This window comes from Schistocerca americana, chromosome 1 (genome assembly GCF_021461395.2).
Source record: "Schistocerca americana isolate TAMUIC-IGC-003095 chromosome 1, iqSchAmer2.1, whole genome shotgun sequence".
NCBI lineage: Eukaryota > Metazoa > Arthropoda > Insecta > Orthoptera > Acrididae > Schistocerca > Schistocerca americana.
This window is the reverse complement of record NC_060119.1, coordinates 311,163,454-311,183,404: the sequence shown is the minus strand read 5'-3', so window position 1 is coordinate 311,183,404 and position 19,951 is coordinate 311,163,454.

Genomic DNA, 19,951 nt, shown 5'->3' with positions numbered 1-19,951 from the left:
GAACAACTACGAATACTCAGGAATTAAGATTATCCATCATAGCTACTGTTTCTGTCAGTCTCCTAGCTACCCTTCTCTTCATTAAACTCTGTTTTTTCACTTAGCCATAAACCGTGCTATAGAAACAACTTTAACTCTAGAAAAATAGAGAAAGAGATTAATTTAATAAAAAAAGTGACCTGTAATAACGGATACGAACCAAGTATAGTAAACAAAATTTTTCAGAAGAGAACAAACAATAGAGGTACCCTCCTAAGACGACTGTAAAATCTGGAAATGTGAAAGTGAAAGCTACATTTCATTGACTCTCATAGGAAATTTGTCACATGGGATTAGGCAACTGAAGGTCAAAAAATATGGCTGTAAAGTAGCAGTCGCCACTGATAATAGCCAAAGGAAAAATTTAATTCATTACATTATAATCGCAAATGGCCCCTTATATAGTTCAGGTGTTCACATGATAACATGTTATGGATGTCCAGTACTTTACATCGGACAAATTGGAAGGGCATTTAATATTAGATACAAATAACTATCTTTTAGGTGGAAAAGCTACTAATGTGCGTAATTATACTTTCGGAGAACACTCGTTAACATCGGGTCATAATCCAAAAAGAGACGAAGAAACTGAGATCTTACATAAAGAAAAGGAAGGATGGAGATGAAATATATTAGAGGAATAGAGATTTTTAGACACACAATAGGAAAAGACTGCTTTCTTTTACGCGAACTGTTACAGTTGAGCAACACAGGTTTTCTTAACCGTTTCAAACCGTTACTACCCCGCTACGATATTACCGCACCTGGCCTCCGGTCGCCGCTATCGGAAACAGGCGGTGACATTACAATAAACGAGTGTAGCGGTGACTGAGGAAAACGCATTGCATTGTGAATGGTTTCGAGGCTGTTGTGCTCTCGTGAAATATCACGAATATAGCCGAACGAAGCGCCCTCACCGTCAGATGCAATAATATTGTGGCGTACTAATACCCGAGACTCTGTAATTACGATTCCACGGTACCCGTCTATCAACACTACTTCCTCTTCGGAAGTGTTGTTTACCTCATACACAATGTCGTAATATTTATCATTATTTTTCCTGAATGGTCTTATTCTTTGAAGGGCTTGTTTACCAAAAGAGGGCACTACTGTGTATCTTTTGTACGACGTATTCAGTGCTTTAATTTCCTGCTTAATTTTTCATGGAATGCCAGGTAATTTATTATTTTATCTAATGAAATTTTTATGCCTGCTCATTTTGAAAATTTCAGACTATTTGATGGTTTTTAAGTTTGATTTTAATTTACCTGTTATTACTTCATTACTGTTCTTTTATGTTGGTAACAACATGTATTTTTATTTGTATGTTACTACGCTATCTCGTTGCAGTAAATGATAAATATCACGTAACCGTGTTTTTTATTACGGCATCGACTCGCAACGTGAAGCTCGCTCTACGGTAGTCCACATAAGGACTGTAACTAGATACTACGCATTTACTTCGACGATCGCCTTTGTTCTACAGTCATAGGTATTGCACCCAAAGTTTTAATGAACTTTTAATGGACATTTTAATTACAATTATTGCATGTGACTTCAGCTGCTTAGCTTATGATTCATGTGACACGTTTTTTAACGTAATCAAGAAAAGTAATGGTTTCATTTTGGAATTGGGATTTTTAATTATCTTACATCATAATTGATAGATAAATCGTTGTTTGTTTTGAATTTGAAAGTTAAAAAAAAAGGCCTGTCAGATTTGGCTTTCCCATCGGTTTATGAAATTTATAAAATTGAATAGCGTAATGATGTCTCTGAGAAGGATGCCACTGACTACTTTCCGATGCCAGCCTAATCGTAGCTTGTACTCCGTTTTTAATTAGCTCGTCATAGTCGATACCTTAACCTCTGACGTATGTGACCTATCGAATACGGATATGTTATTACGGTGGTCCCTTGTTATTACCAGGAAGGAGGAGGGGACGTTCGGGAAAAGGTTTTCCACCATCTCTCTTTCCTTCACCTCCTTAAAAACCTATAACATCACACAACACGGCGTAATAGCTCATCACAGACATATTAGTATGCACGACTCACATACGTACTTGACACGTTAAGGGAAAAAGATCGCTGTTACTTTTGAATTTCAATATATTCACGATAATTACCGTACCGATAACGCTCTACGAGTTAGTTCACTTTTGTAGGTCCAACTATCACCCTACGGTAACACCCTGTACGGTCGCAGGTTCGAATCCTGCCTCGGGCGTGGCTGTGTGTGATGTCCTTAGGTTATTTAGGTTTAAGTAGTTCCAAGTTCTAGGACACTGATGACCTTAGAAGTTAAGTCCCATAGTGCTCAGAGCCATTTGAACCATTTTATCACTCTGTTCATATGCAACCTACCTACAAAACTAGAATAATAAGTTCAGCGCATGTATTTCTGCAGTTTTATCTCTTTTTCTTACCACATCCTTTTTCACTCACTAGATCGCCTCTGGCGGCATAGGATATTCATCATAACTTCATCCACACTTAGTCGTAGCTCCGAGAGAGTAAATGCGAGCGACATGATCTTTGAACGTTTACCGATTAGCGTGCTGAATTTGAGAAAATTTTACCAAACGTCTCGTCCTCTCAAGTTAGAAAATCTTCCGTTACACAAAGCAGGAAACCTCCATCTGCGAATAAAACTGCTGGTAATACGGGCGGGAAAGACAGTTTTATCGGAGGGCCTTGTTAACACGCGCTAAATATAAACGACCTTTAGCTTACTGCTAAAACCAGCGATTGTTCTTAAGTGGCTTTAATTGGTGACTCACAGCGCAGTAATCTTGTCATCTCTTTTGGTAAGGGAGCGTCATCTACGTAGCCAGTAATATGAGAGAGACAATACATCACCGAAATCGCTGCGGCGTCATGTGTGAATTGCCTGCGTACGAGACAATGAAACAGTTCCGTCAAAACGCACTCAGAAGGGAGGGAGTGAAATGTATCAACCAAACAATAATGGAAAATGTGATAGCCAACATTAGATACATCTGTCCCCACTGAATGAGAGGGTTTATGCCATTTTTAACGCAGGTACCCCGATATTGTACCTCTGACTGAAACAAAGGTTCCCCGAGCATGAATCGTTCCACGCGTTACCAACATGAAGTTAAATGTCCGAGTTCGAACGCGTACCAGTACGGCTGTTTTTTGGCAACTTAAATTAATTAAATTCACTTTGTAACGGAAAAGGAAGGTCAGTTTTCAATGTGTCGTCAAAAGTGGAGCACCAGATGAACTCTACCAGACTCGGTGAAGAAATGAGTCATGACCGTATTGAAGGTACTGGTATACTGATTTCAGGAAATAATGAAAATTGCCACTCTTGATTCCCGGGCGAGGATTTTCAGTACCCTACTTCCGAATAAGGCACAACGTGTCTTAACCATTCCACCATTACAAATCATCTCTCTAGTGTGTAAGCGATATACTCATCGGGGTGGTCGGTTTCCTGGTCACGCGTATTTCATCCATCAAACCCCTAGATTGACGTTTTAGGGTTGGTGAGGGCCGGCAGGTGTGGCCGAGTGGTTCAAGGCGCTTCAGTCTGGAACCGCGCTACCGCTACAGTCGCAGGTTCGAATCCTGCCTCGGGCATGGATGTGTGTAATGTCCTTAGGTTAGTTAGGTTTAAGTAGTTCTAAGTCTAGGGGACTGATGACCACAGATGTTGAGTCCCATAGTGCTCAGAACCATTTGAACCATTTGGTTGGTGAGGAGAGTAAAGGAGACAGTAGCAAATTTAATGTGCGCAATGAATACTACGATGATGTTAATAATCAGTGAAAACCACCACAGCTGTATTGATACTCATTTACTCTATCACGACTTGTTTCATTCTTGTAGAACATCATCAGATTGCCGATTTGTGCCAGTACAACGATGTAACATTAGAGACAAAATCTGGAAGCGACCACCATATTTTGTCTCTAACGCTACATACCATAACCAGGCGTTTTATATCGTGATACTGGCACAACTCGCCAGTCCCGTGATGTTCTAAAAGAACGAAACCGGTCGTAATAAAATAAATGTATATCAATACACCTGTGGCAGCGTTCATTAATCATTAACATGTGAAGCTCAAAATGATCAAGATTAATTTCATGATGGATGTTTTTGTCATTGGCACGATCAGCATGCCATACCAATGGAATAAGAAATTTGCAGAAGGAAGTGGAAGATTTTGTTTTTGAGAATCTCATTGAAGTTCTGTTTGAAAATCTACGAGACCTTATTAAGTGATTAGGAAGGATCCATGTACTGTAAGTTCTCTGTAACTTGAAAGCGAGCGAGAAATGGACCCTGTTATCGTTCACATTCATTCAGTTAAGCCTCGACAGTAGTTAGAAATGGATCAAATGTTGGTATTAATTTTTTAATTGACCATGTATCAGTCCATCGAATGTTGCCTATTTCTCCCAGTGCACATTACGTATGTCTGTGTCTCTTAGTATTAAGTTTGCCTTGTTAGTATCTGCTGAACACCAAACATTCGAGTTAAAAAATTTATGAAGGTTACCAGACTATTGCTTAACTATGGAGATGGGTGTAAGGTGTCAGGCAAATCCAACACCTTCCATGAAAACCCTGACATGATAGCAAATCCGACAGTATGTCACATAGTTCCGAATAAATCCTGACATTAAGTTAACCAAAGTAATACGATCAACGAGTGAGCAAATGGAATACCACAGACTAACACAAGAACGCCTAAATGCATGTCATACCTTCCCACCGTGAAACAGACGCAGTTCCGAGGGGAGAAACGAGAACAGAAGCCGAGAGCAGAGTCGTGTAGGCTAGGAGGCCCTACGATAAGGGACGGACACCCACGTCGCCAGCCGACCGCCAAGACCACCCCTAGCCCATGTTAAAAGATAGAGCCCTCCAGAAGAACAGTATAGATCTTACGATAACACTAAAAGGGCCACACCAGCTGAAAGTTTTAGCGTGAGACTTTTTCGCGTACCTGTTACGTTGCAAACATTAAAAACATTGCCCCACCACGAAAAGTATAACGTTTCTCATTGGATAGACAGAATTTTTGTAGGCGGAGCTTAAGGTTAACATTGAGACCCTGACTGGTCAGTTGAAAACACAGCCAGATACCTTTTTCTTAAACCAACTTCGGTAAATTGTAGTAAGGAAAAGTTAGAGAGAGTTGCTTCCGAGACGGCGAAGTATGTGGAGCTGCGCCGCCCGCCACCCCCTGACGCTGACTAACCAACGACAAGTAATGAACGCATGCGATGCCGCATAAGGCTGCACTCAGAACTGCAGAAGTCTCATCTGTTACACCCCTTTTTGCGTAATACTAGTGTCGATCGTCAATTAAACTTCATGGTATTCACATTTGCTATTAGAAGTTAAAATCTGAAACGTGATGATTTTTCTGTTATATAATTATTGAGAAGCCACATCAGCCACTGTAATTTACGACAAGTTAAATAAGTAATTAAAGATAATTGAGGGTCACTGTAGACCATTTTTGATAGTTTTCTCTTTTATGAAATTTAATTGCATCAGATGCATCAGCCTGCCCTTGAGCATTAAACTGTGACTGTGAAAAAATTTATGAGGGCGCTGCACTCCGTTACCAGACTACTGCTTAACTATGGAGATGGATGAAATGCCGCGTCAGCGCCGTGTGCAGCAGAACATTAGAACAGCAGTGGAAGAATATTTCGAGGAAGGGGGCTATATAAAGTCGACGATGCGTCAGAGGCCTCAAATTGCCCTTCAGCATTAAACTGTGACTGTGACCTCGCCACGGTAGGCAGGTATCGAGCGCGGAGCTGCGGATTACAGACGCTGACCCCGTACTCGAAATGGCGAGGAATCGATTGCGTGGCCGGTTTATATTTCACGCTGGCTCCTGTACCTGAATGCCCGAAGCTGTCTCGGCACGACCGGGATTAACATTTCCATGATCTCCAACTGTACGATACCTCTTTGTTCGTATAGTGATGATAATGAGAGCCGTTAAATGCGAAACCAACGTCCGCCGTTTGTACATGATAATCATAGTTCGTCCAGTAGCTGTAAAGATGTGGAGGTTTAACGGGCTGTGGAGCTGAAGGTGCATGTAATTCCCATCATGCATTGTAGATGCCCTCAAAGGTAGGTCTAAATTAGCAGGATATTTCTGCCAGTCAGGACAGGATCACGGGGAGACAGTGTTCCAGACTATGCCATTTCCATAATCAGCAAATAAGGCCTCCTAGAATCAACTGACGGAAAAGTTTTAACAGAGCTCAGCAATATGAAGAGAGTAAAAATAAAGCAGAGTGTTGGAAAAGACCTAGACATTATCGACTGATAATCACAATACCTTGCGCTTTCAGTATACGATACAAATAAAAACTATTGGTAATACGCTTTCCAGGTCTCTCGAAACTTTTTTCGAAAATGCTGTAGACAAATTGAAGTAAAAGAAGTATTAACTTGGACCTTACAGATGTCTGTAGGCATTCAGAACAATATTAGTGGTTTCTATTTGAACATTGTTTTATATAGCAGACGCAATTAAGAAATTGTTAATGTCATCAACACTATTTTGTTTTCAGTGATTAAAATGCCGATAAGAGACTGACTATAGCTGACCGCATTATTTTTGCTGCAGTGAGAGAAGAGTGTATAATTCTTAAATCTAATGGCTCAGTTACGTTACTTACGAATTAGTAACATGAAAATAAAAAAGTGCGAAAGGTGCTTTAAATGCTCGGTCTCCTTCCGTAATTATTAACTTACGTTTCTACAGTAAGATTAAATACACCCAAGCGGTGGTATGCCGCATATTATTCCCAGTTTGCAGATCGGTCGTTTAAAGAAAAAGGTCTAATGGAAACATCCTCGCAGACCTCTTGAGACTGGCCCTATTTGCGGAAGATAACTTTTTTATTTCACTGATTGTCTCTCAATCGCGAACTTCTTCCTGCCGTAACTGTTGGATAAATGCAACAGTAATTTATAACAGCGACAGCTAGTTGTAGATTTCTTTCTGTACATTAAAAATTCCCTCCTGTTCATACCATATACACTCCTGGAAATTGAAATAAGAACACCGTGAATTCATTGTCCCAGGAAGGGGAAACTTTATTGACACATTCCTGGGGTCAGATACATCACATGATCACACTGACAGAACCACAGGCACATAGACACAGGCAACAGAGCATGCACAATGTCGGCACTAGTACAGTGTATATCCACCTTTCGCAGCAATGCAGGCTGCTATTCTCCCATGGAGACGATCGTAGAGATGCTGGATGTAGTCCTGTGGAACGGCTTGCCATGCCATTTCCACCTGGCGCCTCAGTTGGACCAGCGTTCGTGCTGGACGTGCAGACCGCGTGAGACGACGCTTCATCCAGTCCCAATGCTCAATGGGGGACAGATCCGGAGATCTTGCTGGCCAGGGTAGTTGACTTACACCTTCTAGAGCACGTTGGGTGGCACGGGATACATGCGGACTTGCATTGTCCTGTTGGAACAGCAAGTTCCCTTGCCGGTCTAGGAATGGTAGAACGATGGGTTCGATGACGGTTTGGATGTACCGTGCACTATTCAGTGTCCCCTCGACGATCACCAGTGGTGTACGGCCAGTGTAGGAGATCGCTCCCCACACCATGATGCCGGGTGTTGGCCCTGTGTGCCTCGGTCGTATGCAGTCCTGACTGTGGCGCTCACCTGCACGACGCCAAACACGCATACGACCATCATTGGCACCAAGGCAGAAGCGACACTCATCGCTGAAGACGACACGTCTCCATTCGTCCCTCCATTCACGCCTGTCGCGACACCACTGGAGGCGGGCTGCACGATGTTGGGGCGTGAGCGGAAGACGGCCTAACGGTGTGCGGGACCGTAGCCCAGCTTCATGGAGACGGTTGCGAATGGTCCTCACCGATACCCCAGGAGCAACAGTGTCCCTAATTTGCTGGGAAGTGGCGGTGCGGTCCCCTACGGCACTGCGTAGGATCCTACGGTCTTGGCGTGCATCCGTGCGTCGCTGCGGTCCGGTCCCAGGTCGACGGGCACGTGCACCTTCCGCCGACCACTGGCGACAACATCGATGTACTGTGGAGACCTCACGCCCCACGTGTTGAGCAATTCGGCGGTACGTCCACCCGACCTCCCGCATGCCCACTATACACCCTCGCTCAAAGTCCGTCAACTGCACATACGGTTCACGTCCACGCTGTCGCGGCATGTTACCAGTGTTAAAGACTGCGATGGAGCTCCGTATGCCACGGCAAACTGGCTGACACTGACGGCGGCGGTGCACAAATGCTGCGCAGCTAGCGCCATTCGACGGCCAACACCGCGGTTCCTGGTGTGTCCGCTGTGCCGTGCGTGTGATCGTTGCTTGTACAGCCCTCTCGCAGTGTCCGGAGCAAGTATGGTGGGTCTGACACACCGGTGTCAATGTGTTCTTTTTTCCATTTCCAGGAGTGTACATTATCTGATCAAAAGAACACGGGCACCTCTATTGGACATTAATACGGGATCTATTCACCACTCTCCTTTATGACGTCTTGAACTTTGCTGAGAACACTTCCAGTGAGGTCTCTCTAATACAAAATGTGATCAAAAGTATCCGAACACCTGCGTAAAAGTGACTTACAAGTTCGTGGCGCAATCCATCGGTAATGCTGGAATTCAGTATGGTGTTGGCCCACCCTTAGCCTTGACGACAGCTTCCGATCTCGTGATATTAATAGGTCCTCGATCGTGTTGAAAGATGCAATCGCCATCCCCGAATTGCTCTTCATCAGTGGGAAGCAAGAAGGTGCTCAAAACATCAATGTAGATCTGTGCTGTGATACTGCCACACAAAACAACAAGGGGTGGAAGTCCTCTCCTTGAAAAACACGACTCCGCTATAACACAACCGTCTCCGAATTTTACTGTTGGCATGTACATGCTGGCAGACAACGTTCACCGGTCATTCGCCATACCCACACCTTGACATCGGATCACCACATTGTGTACCGTGATTCGTAACTCCATACAACTTTTTTCCGCTTTTCAATCGTCCAATGTTTACGCTTCTTACACCAAGCGAGGCGTCGTTTGGTATTTACCGGCGTGCTGTGTAGATTATGAGCAGCCGCTCGACCACGAAATCCAAGTTTTCACACCTCTCGCCTAACAGTCACAGTACCGGTACTTGCAGTGGATTCTGATGCAGTTTGGAATTCCTGTGTGATGGTCTGGACAGATGTCTACTAATTACACATTACAACCCTCTTCAACTGTCGGCCGTCTCTGTCAGTCAACAGACGAGATTGGCCTGTACGGTTTTGTGCTGTACATGTCCCTTTACGTTTCTACTTCACTATCACATCGGAAACAGTAGACCTAGGGATGTTTACGAGTGTGGAAATCTCGCGTACAGACGTATGACACAAGTACACCCAATCACCTGATCACGTTCGAGGTCCGTGAGTTCCGCGGAGCGCCCCATTCTGCTCTCTCTCGATATCTAATGACTACTGAGGTGGCTGATACGGCGTACCTGGCAGTAGGTGACAGCATAATGTTTTTGGTGGTGTCCGGATACTTTTGATCAAATAAACTATGGAGCAATGGTTGTCCATTCTTCCTCAAGAGCCGAAGCCAGAGAAAGTGGTGATTTTGGCAGTCCCGTCTATTTCAGGAATGTTGTTGTCCACAAACCATTGCTTCACTGGCGCTGTTTTATGACAACAGGCATTGTCATGGTGAAACAATCATCGTCTCCGAACTATTCCGCTACTGTTAGCTATACAAAATGCTGTAAAAATGTGTTCATATTCTACTTCGCTTAGCGTTTTTCTTTAGCGCAATAAGCGGACCACTAGAAACACCACCATACCGTAGCACCACCGATTGCTTACTTTACTGTTGGCCACAGATGATGGCAGGTAACGTCCTCCAAACGTTCACCAAAACCGAACCCTTCCATCGAATTGCCACTGGCTGTAGCGTGACTCATCACCCGAAATCACTCTTTTCAGCCACCCACTGCCCAGTTGAGTCGCTCTTTACACCATTTAAGGTGTCGCTTAGGACTGACTAGACAAATATGTAGCTTATGAGCAGCTGCTCAACCACTGTACTCCATTGTTTTTAACTGCCTACGCACAGCCATTGCGCTCGCCGAAATTCTGGTAGTACTTTCGAAATCACGAGTGATTCCCTCCACCGATTTTATACGATTTTTTTCCCAAAAAAAAAAAAAACCTCCACAAAGTTCGGCGGTCCCTGCCCGTCAGTACATGCGATCTGTCTGGTCTTGGATTAGCTGTGGTTGTCCCTGCGTGTTTCCACTTCACCATCACACTACGAACATTCGACTTAGAAGGATTGAAATGTCACTCATTGATACGTTGCTCAGGGGATACGCAATTACTAGGCCACATTCGTTGCCACTGAGTTCTCCTGAGGACCCGACCCTCATGGCACCTAATGGTCAATTATGCATTGCGCAGTGGTTGGGGACATCGCGGTGAATGCGTATTGGAAGTGTGTATTCGTCATCACCATACTGGCGTATCACCCGGTGTGATGGTATGGGGTGTCATTGGTTACACGTCTCGGTCACCTCTTGTTCGCATTGACGGCACTTTGAACAGTGGACGTTACATTTCAAATGTGTTACGACCTGTGGCTCTACCCTTCATACGATCCCTGCGAAACCCTACTTTTCAGCCGGATAATGCACGACCGCATGTTGCAGGTCCTGTACGGGCCTTTGTGGATACAGAAAATGTTCGACTGCTGCCCTGGCCAGCACATTCTCCAGATCTCCCACCAATTGAAAACGTCTGGTCAATGGTGGCCGAGCAACTGGCTCGTCACAATACGCCAGTCACTACTCTGGATGAATTGTGGATCGTGTTGAAGCTGCATGGGCAGTTGTACCTGTACACGCCATCCAAGCTCTGTTTGACTCAATGTCCAGGCGTATCAAGGCCGTTATTACGGCCAGAGGTGGTTGTTCTGGGTACTGATTTCTCAGGATCTATGCACCCAAACTGCGTGAAAATGTAATCACATGTCAGTTCTAGTATAATATATTTGTCCCATGAATATACGTTTATCATCTGCATTTCTTCTAGGTGTAGCAATTTTAATGGCCAGTACTGTACTTCAACTTCCGCTACTCTCTGCTTATTTGGATTCCAAATAATGATTGTAAAACAGAGCACTTAGCCCAATTGGGCAATGTCTTTTCACTATCCAGACGTGAATGATGACGTATCTCCTTAAGCACATGTGTGACAACAGAAGGTTCGCACACGCGTTTTCAGCGACACAACACGGTACAAAGTAATTATGGGAAAATGTTAGTAATCACTTTGAGGTGTCAATAATAAAAGAATATAACAATTTCGATCAGTAATAGACATTCCTTATTGGCGCTGACTAACTGGAGGCATAGTTTGTTATAGCAATACTTATGTAACCTCATAGTAACATTTACTTACATACAAAGAGTCTATGACATTTGCAACCTAAAGACGTTGAATATCGTAAGTGATTTCATAAATAGTCAAATAAACAAACAAACATTAATTTTCAACACGTTTGCAACGCCGGAATAAATATCACCCTAACACACAACTGCATTTTGATAGGTTCCATATGTAAGTAGGCTGTTTGTATGTTGATAGCGCTATAGAGTGTGTTAATATTGCTGACAGCGCTCTGCAACCACGACAAGAGATTCTGTGGTTGGACGGACCAGCAGTTAACGAGTGGGTAGGGAAGTGTATGGACATGATACTCTTAGTGCAGACTCCGTGTTGCTAGGATATGCATTGTAAAGGGACATGAAACGATGTATTTATAAGAAAATACGCAAGGAAATGTATGATGATGGATGTTTGGTTGATAATGTTTGGGCAGTGGAATTATTGACGACTATATAATTTTTGGAACTGGATGTCACATGAATAAATGCATTGTTAGCTCTTCAACAAAATCTTTCTTTCGCTAACCATATGCCTCCTAGCAGTTAGAGTAAATAGTAGTTAGAATCTTTTTATTTATCTGGCAGGAGTTGCTACTTGCTGTAATTGCTGTAGTTCGTGTTATGAAGATTTTCTGTGACGTTAAGTGACTTATGAAAAACAATGGGGTTGGCACTGTTGGGATTCGCGATTGAAATTAGTTTAGGCAATTAACAGAGTTGGGGGTAGTTTCATATTTCTATAATTTCATATTTATCGGATTTATACTATTTTTAGGATTTCTTTCAATTCAGGGCCATTCTTTTCTGTTAATTATTGGAAGTCATGTTGTCAATGTATAGCAGTCAGATTGTGTTGAGCTTGCATATTTTGGGTAAGAAATGAATAGGTTAAGTTTGAGTTGTCTTTGTCAGGGAAAATTCGGTAGGTCAGTGTTTAGTAAAATAATAATTAAAGAGATAGTTTCACATAAAATGAAATGAGCTATGTCTGGCTAGTTTCAGTTAGAATGTTGCTTTGCCAGTAATTATGTTTTTAAATTATCTTTGCTTTTACTTCAGTTTGGACTGCAATAACAAATTTTGCCTCAGAGTATTATGACGGAACAGAAGAATTAATTTACTGAAGCATCATTAATAAGTAGTTTCCGTAATGGATTTATGATTATTTCTTGGTGATGCTCTTTTAATTTTGAGCAAAGACACTCGGTTAATTAATAACACGAAAAGATTTAGAATGTATGTAGGTAACAATGACGTAGGATAATAAATTCATTGTCTACCTAAAATTTTAGCGTACAACACTTATTATTGAAGTAAAGTTAGTTTCAAGTCACTGGGTGACGCCTCACAATGTTTCAAAAACTGATCGGAAATGAAAAGATCTTACAGTTCGCCGTAATGTTGAGACGCTGTCTTCGCTGTCGTCGACAACGCTCCAGTTGCGTCGTACGCAGCGGGCACGCACGGAGTAGCTATGAGCACTTACGGTGAAGGCTCTTGATGTTCCTGGAACCTCTTGCATCTGCCCGCATTTGTGACGCCCTTGTGTCACGCAGATAACAACTTCTCCTTACACAGGCCCGATTTTCGACTGTACACGCAACCAGCGCGTAGAGTAACTCTCGTTTCTTACACAGCAGTCCTTGCGCCGCTCGCTCGCTCCGACGTCACATTACTTGCGTCTAGTGACGGTGGTACACTATGTGATCAAAAGTATCCGGACAGTTGGCTGCAACGACTTACAAGTTCGTGGTATCCTCCATAGGTAATACTGGAATTCAATATGATGTTGGCCCACCCTTAGCCTTGATCACAGCTTCCACTCTCGCAGGCACACGTTCAGTCAGGTGCTGGAAGGTTTCTTGGGGAATGGCAGCCCATTCTTCACGGAGTGCTGCACTGAGGAGAGGAATCGATGTCGGTCGGTGAGGCCTGGCACGAAGCCGGCGTTCCAAAACATCCCAAAGGTGTTCTATAGGATTCAGGTCAGGACTCTGTGTAGGCCAGTCCATTACAGGGATGTTATTGTCGTGTAACCACTCCACCACATGACGTACATTATGAACAGCTGCTCGATCGTGTTGAAAGATGCAATCGCAATCTCCGGATTGCTCTTCAACAGTGGAGAGCAAGAAGGTGCTTAAAACATCAATGTAGGCCTGTGCTGTGATAGTGCCACGCGAAACAACAAGGGGTGCAAGCCCCTTCCATGAAAAACACGACCACGCCATAACACCACCGCCTCCGAATTTTACTGTTGGCACTACACACGCAGATCGCCCCATTCTGCTCTCACGATGTCTAATGACTACTGAGGTCGCTGATATGGAGTACCTCGCAGTAGGTGGCAGTACAATGCACCTAATATGAAACACTTACTTTTTTTTGGGGGGGGGGGGTGTCCGGATACTTTTGATCACATAGTGTGTAACACCAACAGGATCTAAAATGAACGTTTTGGAAGAAATCGAAATCTGTATACACTCATGGACAGACCCTGATAAAATGTTAAAAGAGCAAACGGACCTAAAACATAAAATTTTTTAGATAACTTATACAAAAGTGTCGGATGTTGAGAATTGTGGAATGTAGAGTCTGCAGATGGCCGTAGCTCGTCGGGCCGCCGTGGGCGGCAAGTAGCGGTCACCGGAAACGTGGGACAATACGGTGCTTTTGGGGATAGCCCGGCATCCGGGGCCACCTGTGCTGGGCAACACGTGGCGAAGACGGGAATTTCGTTTGTCTAGGGGCGTTGTGACCTACTCGATCATTGGGTAGATCTCTGAAATGCCGTTGGAGGGATTTCGGCGATGATAGAGCGTTCGACATTGACCGAAACTGAATATTCTTCCGCAGCGTTTGCGTACGCGTGGGAGACAGAATTGTGGAGGGAGTGGACCTCGCCTTCAGCCAACGAGAGGTACGGACTTGGAGACGGCGTCTTGGCCATCGTCTTCGAAGGGAGATATACGGTCTGTATCGCAGCACTGCACCAACGCGTGTTCCGTGCAGAGTTCTGCGGTTAGAGCTTTTTGTGTGCTCAGAAGAGAGATTTTCACCAACGCTTAACCACTTCCTGCAACTTATCTAATACCCTTAATCTGGTAGTTATCCTTACGAGGTGCCGAGTATTTATCAACGTAGCTGCCGGTAATAGGGGCGCGTAACTGCAAATTGTTAATGTGCCATTCTCAGGAGTGTGTGGATGGACAAAGAAATTCACATTTTTTGTAAATTTTGTCAGTTGTGGGGGATATCAAGTTAAAATGCCAGTATTGCAATAGAATTATCGACTTTATTGTAGCTAGCATTTACCCTGTCCCAGTAAGCTTTACATGTACTCTAGTCACTGCACAGCCTGCCCAGACGGGAAGGAAAGAAGGTTTGCGGCCTTCTATGTCAGCGCCGGACAAATAAGCTTACAAAATCGAATCAAAGAATAACATGCCACTCCTTAGATATTACAAAACATAGACAAACGATTAACAAATTGTAACCAAACAGCATCGCTGGATTAGCTATTAGTCGTAGCTGTCATAACCACAACAGTATATGCAATCGATTAAAGACCTAGCTTACATCTGCGAACAACAGCAAATAGTAGAGACTAAGATAAATATTTAAAAACTTGGCCGATATTGCACGGCGACAACGCCACAATGTAAGTATTAACACACAGTAAAAACAACATTGTCGTTAGTTATAAGCGTATTCGGAGATAGCCTGAAGATGGCGATAATTCCGAAATCGGCCTATTGCTACTGTAAAAATTCTAGCAATTAACAATTACACCAGTTACCGTCTTTTATTTTAATATGTCATTACAAGACATCTGCCATGCTGTGGTCCCAAGAGAAAATAAATCCAATATTTTACATTTTCCTCTTGTATCTAAAGTTTCATAACACGGAAGACATTGGGAAACAGCTAACCTAACGCGCAGCTGTGTACTGCTCCTATAGCTTAATCCGCACAGCGGTGGCTTTCGAGCTTGGGAGGTGTGCTGTACCTGGATGAACTCCTCGCGGTGGGTTAACGACTCTTGGTCTGGTACACCAGCCTGTGGTTTTCAGGCGCTTTTCCACGCTCCTATAGGTGAACGGTCGACTTGCCGCCAGTCCGTGCCTCTCGAAGTTGAAAATACCACGCACAAAGTGTTAAGATGCAATAGCACGCAGAACAAGGTTTACACGAATCACAGACGTATGGTGCACACCGCTTCACTCTCTTAGATTAACCGATAGTGTGGCGACGGGAAGGACATCTGGCCACTCACTTAAAAATAAATAAACTAACCATTTCATGAAAACAGCAGGGACCGTACAGCAGCATGTACACTTGGCAAGAGCGGAAGCTACGGTACTGAATGGAAGAATATCTTCAACAGTAGACTCAGTAAGTAAAAAAGGATGGGTCGTATGATGACCCCGAGGTTGTCTAATCGGAAACGGTTTTCTTTTCCCGGGAAAATGACACATTTCTCCGAAACTTGTATCTTAAGTGCATCTGTTGAGTGAAGGTGTCTGTACCGGATTTATCTGCCGTGTCGTGTTTGTATACAGATGAGGGAAGAGAGAAGGTGAACCACGTTACCGGTACGTAGCCTACTACTCTGAAATAGCACAGAGGGGGCCGCCCATCGTTTAAATGCCCTCACTTCACGTCACACGGATATGGTTGAAAGGTAATCCAGGGCATTCGAACAAAGTCTGGCGACGAAAAGCGTTACATAATTACCTCACCTTCCCCTGCCGGCCAAGTAATTTCTTCCATCACCAGTAGCTGCACCAAATACCCCGAACTGAGCACAACCGCACAGGCGTTCGTTAGCGACCTCGGTTACGGAGGCGACGTTACTAAAATGCGTAAATATTTGTCAACACCAGTTCATATTGTGTATATTCGTAGCAAGAGTTTTGTTTCCTTATCTAAAAAAATGGTCTGTTGTTCTACTAATTTACTACCGCACTCCAATTATGTCTGTTCCAGCTCAGATTCCTTATTTCTGTGTTCCAGTACGCTCAACATCGTCTATAAACTATTTGTCACACTGCTATATTTCTCACCCTCTCCATCGCTGCTCAGAGCAAAGTGGTAGTGATAAAACACCGGACTCACAAGAGGGAGAGCGGCTATCCAAATCTTCTTCCAGCCATCCAGATTTGGTTTTTCCATGGTTTACCGAAAACACTTAAGGCAATTATAACATTAAGACAACTACATTATCTAATCAAAAGTATCCAAACATTACAATACATATGTGCTACCTAAAAATTTTAGCAAATTTGTATGCTGTAAATATCGTTAAATTATTTTTCTGTAAACCTTAAAATATCACTTGTAAACTGAAAATGAAATATGTTTCCATAATCTATGCAAATACTGTAACATCCGCGCAAAATGATACTGAGATGACGAAAGTCGTGGGATACATCCTAACATTGTGTCAGACCTCGTTTTGCCGGGCATAGGGCAACTGCTCGACATGGCTTGGACTCAACAGGGCGTTGGAAATCCCCTGCAGACGTACTGAGCCGATCACCCTCTATAGCCGTCCATAACTGCAAAAGTGCTGGCCGTGCAGAATTTTTTGCACAAATAGACCTCACAATTACGTCCCATAAACGTTCTATGGGATTAATGTCTGGCGATCTGAGTGGCGTTATCATTCATTCGAATTGTCTAAAGTGTTCTTCAAACAAATCGCAAAAAAACTGTGGTCCGATAACATCCTTATTTGGGAACATAAAGTCCATGAATGGCTGCAAATGGTCTCAGTGTAACCATTTTCTGTCAATGATCGATTCAGTTGGACCAGAGGACCCACTCCATTCCATGTAAACACAGTCCACACCGTTCTGGAACCATCATCAGGTTTCGCAGTGCCTTGTTGACAACTTGGGTCCATGGCTTCATGGCGTCCGCGCCACTCTCGAACCTTACCATCAGCTCTTACCAACTGAAATTGGGACTCATCTGACCAGGCCACGATTTTTGGTCACGAGCCCAAAAGAGGCGCTGCAGGAGATGTCGTGTTGTTAGTAAAGGGCCTTTAAGGCTCGATTTCGCTACACGGTCATAGCGGATGCGTTCGCCGTACGCCCCACATCTGTTTCTGTGGTTATTTCACGCAGGGCTGCTTGTCTGTTAGCACTGACAACTCTACGCAAACATCGATGCTCTCTGTCGTTAAGCGAAGGCTGTCGGTCACCGTGCTCTCTCCGTGTTCAGAGGTAATGCCTGCAGTTTGGTATCCTCAGCACGTTCTTGACACTGTGGATCTCACAGTATTGAATTCCCTATCGATTTCCAAAATGCAATGTCGCATGCACCTTGCACCAACTGCCACCCCGCGTTCAAAGTCAATCAATTCCCGTCGTGCGGCTATCACCACGTTGGAAACCTTTTCACGTAAATCACCTGCGCACAAATGACGGCTCCGACAATGCACTGCCCTTTTACGAGTTGTGCACGCGATATTGCCGCCATCTGTATAAGTGCATATCGCTATCCCGTGACGTTTGACACTTCAGTGTGTTTCTGTACTATGATGTAATTTTACTGGCTTAATGTCGTTAGGGAATTTTAGCGAAATGGAGTATCGTTTGTCAGAGAGTGAAGTTAGGAAGCTACACTATGTGATCAAAAGTATCCGGACAACCCCAAAATCATGCGAATTTCATACTAGGTGCATTGTGCTGCCACCTACTGCCAGGTACTCCATATCAGCGACCTCAGTAGACATCGTGAGAGAGCAGAATGGGGCGCTCGGCGGAACTCACGGACTTGCAACGTGGTCAGGTGGTTGGGTGTCACTTGCGTCGTACGTCCGTAAGCGAAATTTCCACACTCCTAAAAATCCCTAGATCCACTGTTTTCGATGTGATAGTGAAGTGGAAACGTGAAGAGACACGTACAGCACAAAAGCGTACAGGCCGACGTCGTTTATTGACTGACAGAGACCACCAGACAGTTGAAGAGGGTCATAATGTGTAATAGGTAGACATCTATCCAGACCATCACACAGGAATTCCAATCTGCAAATACTATGACAGTTAGGTGGGAGGTGAGAAAACTTGGATTTCATGGTCGAGCGGCTGCTCATAAGCCACGCATCACGCAAGTAAATGCCAAACGACGCCTCGCTTGGTGTAAGGTGTGTAAACAATGGACGATTGAATAGTGGAAAAAACGTTGTGTGGAGTGACGAATCACGGTACACGGTGTGGCGATCCGATTGCAAGGTGTGGGTATGGCGAATGCCTGGTGAACGTTATCTGCCAGCGCTTGTAGTGCCAGCAGTAAAATTCGGAGACGGTAGTGTTATGGCGTGGTCGTGTTTTTCATGGAGGGGGCTTGCACCCCTTGTTGGTTTGCGTGGCACTGTCACAGCACAGGCCTACATTGATGTTTTAAGCACCTTCTTGCTTTCCACTGTTGAAGAGCAATCCGGAGATTGCGATTGCATCTTTCAACACGATCGAGCAGCTGTTCATAATGCATGGCCTGTGGAGGAGTAGTTACACGACAGTAACATCCCTGTAATGGACTGGCCTGCATAGAGTCCTGACCTGAATCCTATAGGACACCTTTCGGATGTTTCGGAACGCCGACTTCGTTGCAGGCCTCACCAACCGACATTGACTCAGTATAACACTCAGCGACGAATGGGCTGCCACTCCCCAAGAAATCTTCCAGCACGTTATTGAACGTATGCGTGCGAGATTGGAAGCTGTCATCAAGACTAAGGGTGGGCGAACACCACATTGAATTCCAATATTACCTATGGAGGGTGCCACAAACTTGTAAGTCATTTTCAGCCAGGTGTCCGGATACTTTTGATCACATAGTGTTTGTAAGATTTTCATTGCGTCTGTTATGTGAACAGCTTCATGATTTTCTGTTATTAATTGTTTGAAGAACTTGGATTTGTTTATGTCACTAATTCTTGTCTGTCTGTCCTATATAATGATAATCATAGTTTTAACAATTTATTTTTTATATGCTTGATTGTGTGTGTTATGGTGGTTTTGCATGATTGGAATGGATTAGAGTTTTGAGGTTGTCTGGTTCTGTATGCGAATTTAACTGCTGTCTTTAGTTATGTGTTTGCTTCGTTAGACATTTATCCTATGTGCCTTTGCGGTATGTATTTTAAGTTTTGTTTTGTGGGTATTTCTTTTGTTATTTTTATATTGCTATGGATCTTAGATTTAGGTTTAAGGTGTTTCTCGTATAGTTCTCCCACTGTGCTTGGATCACAGTTATTGTGTTGAGCGGTGTAGGAAAGGACGGTCAATACTTTTTGTATGGCTGTATGTTCTAAAGGTAGATTTATTAGTTTGTAAATCATGTTAAAGTATGCATATTTGTATCGTTTCGGGTGGCAAGAGTTTCCGTTAATAATGTTGTCTGATGTTGTGTGTTTTTGGTATA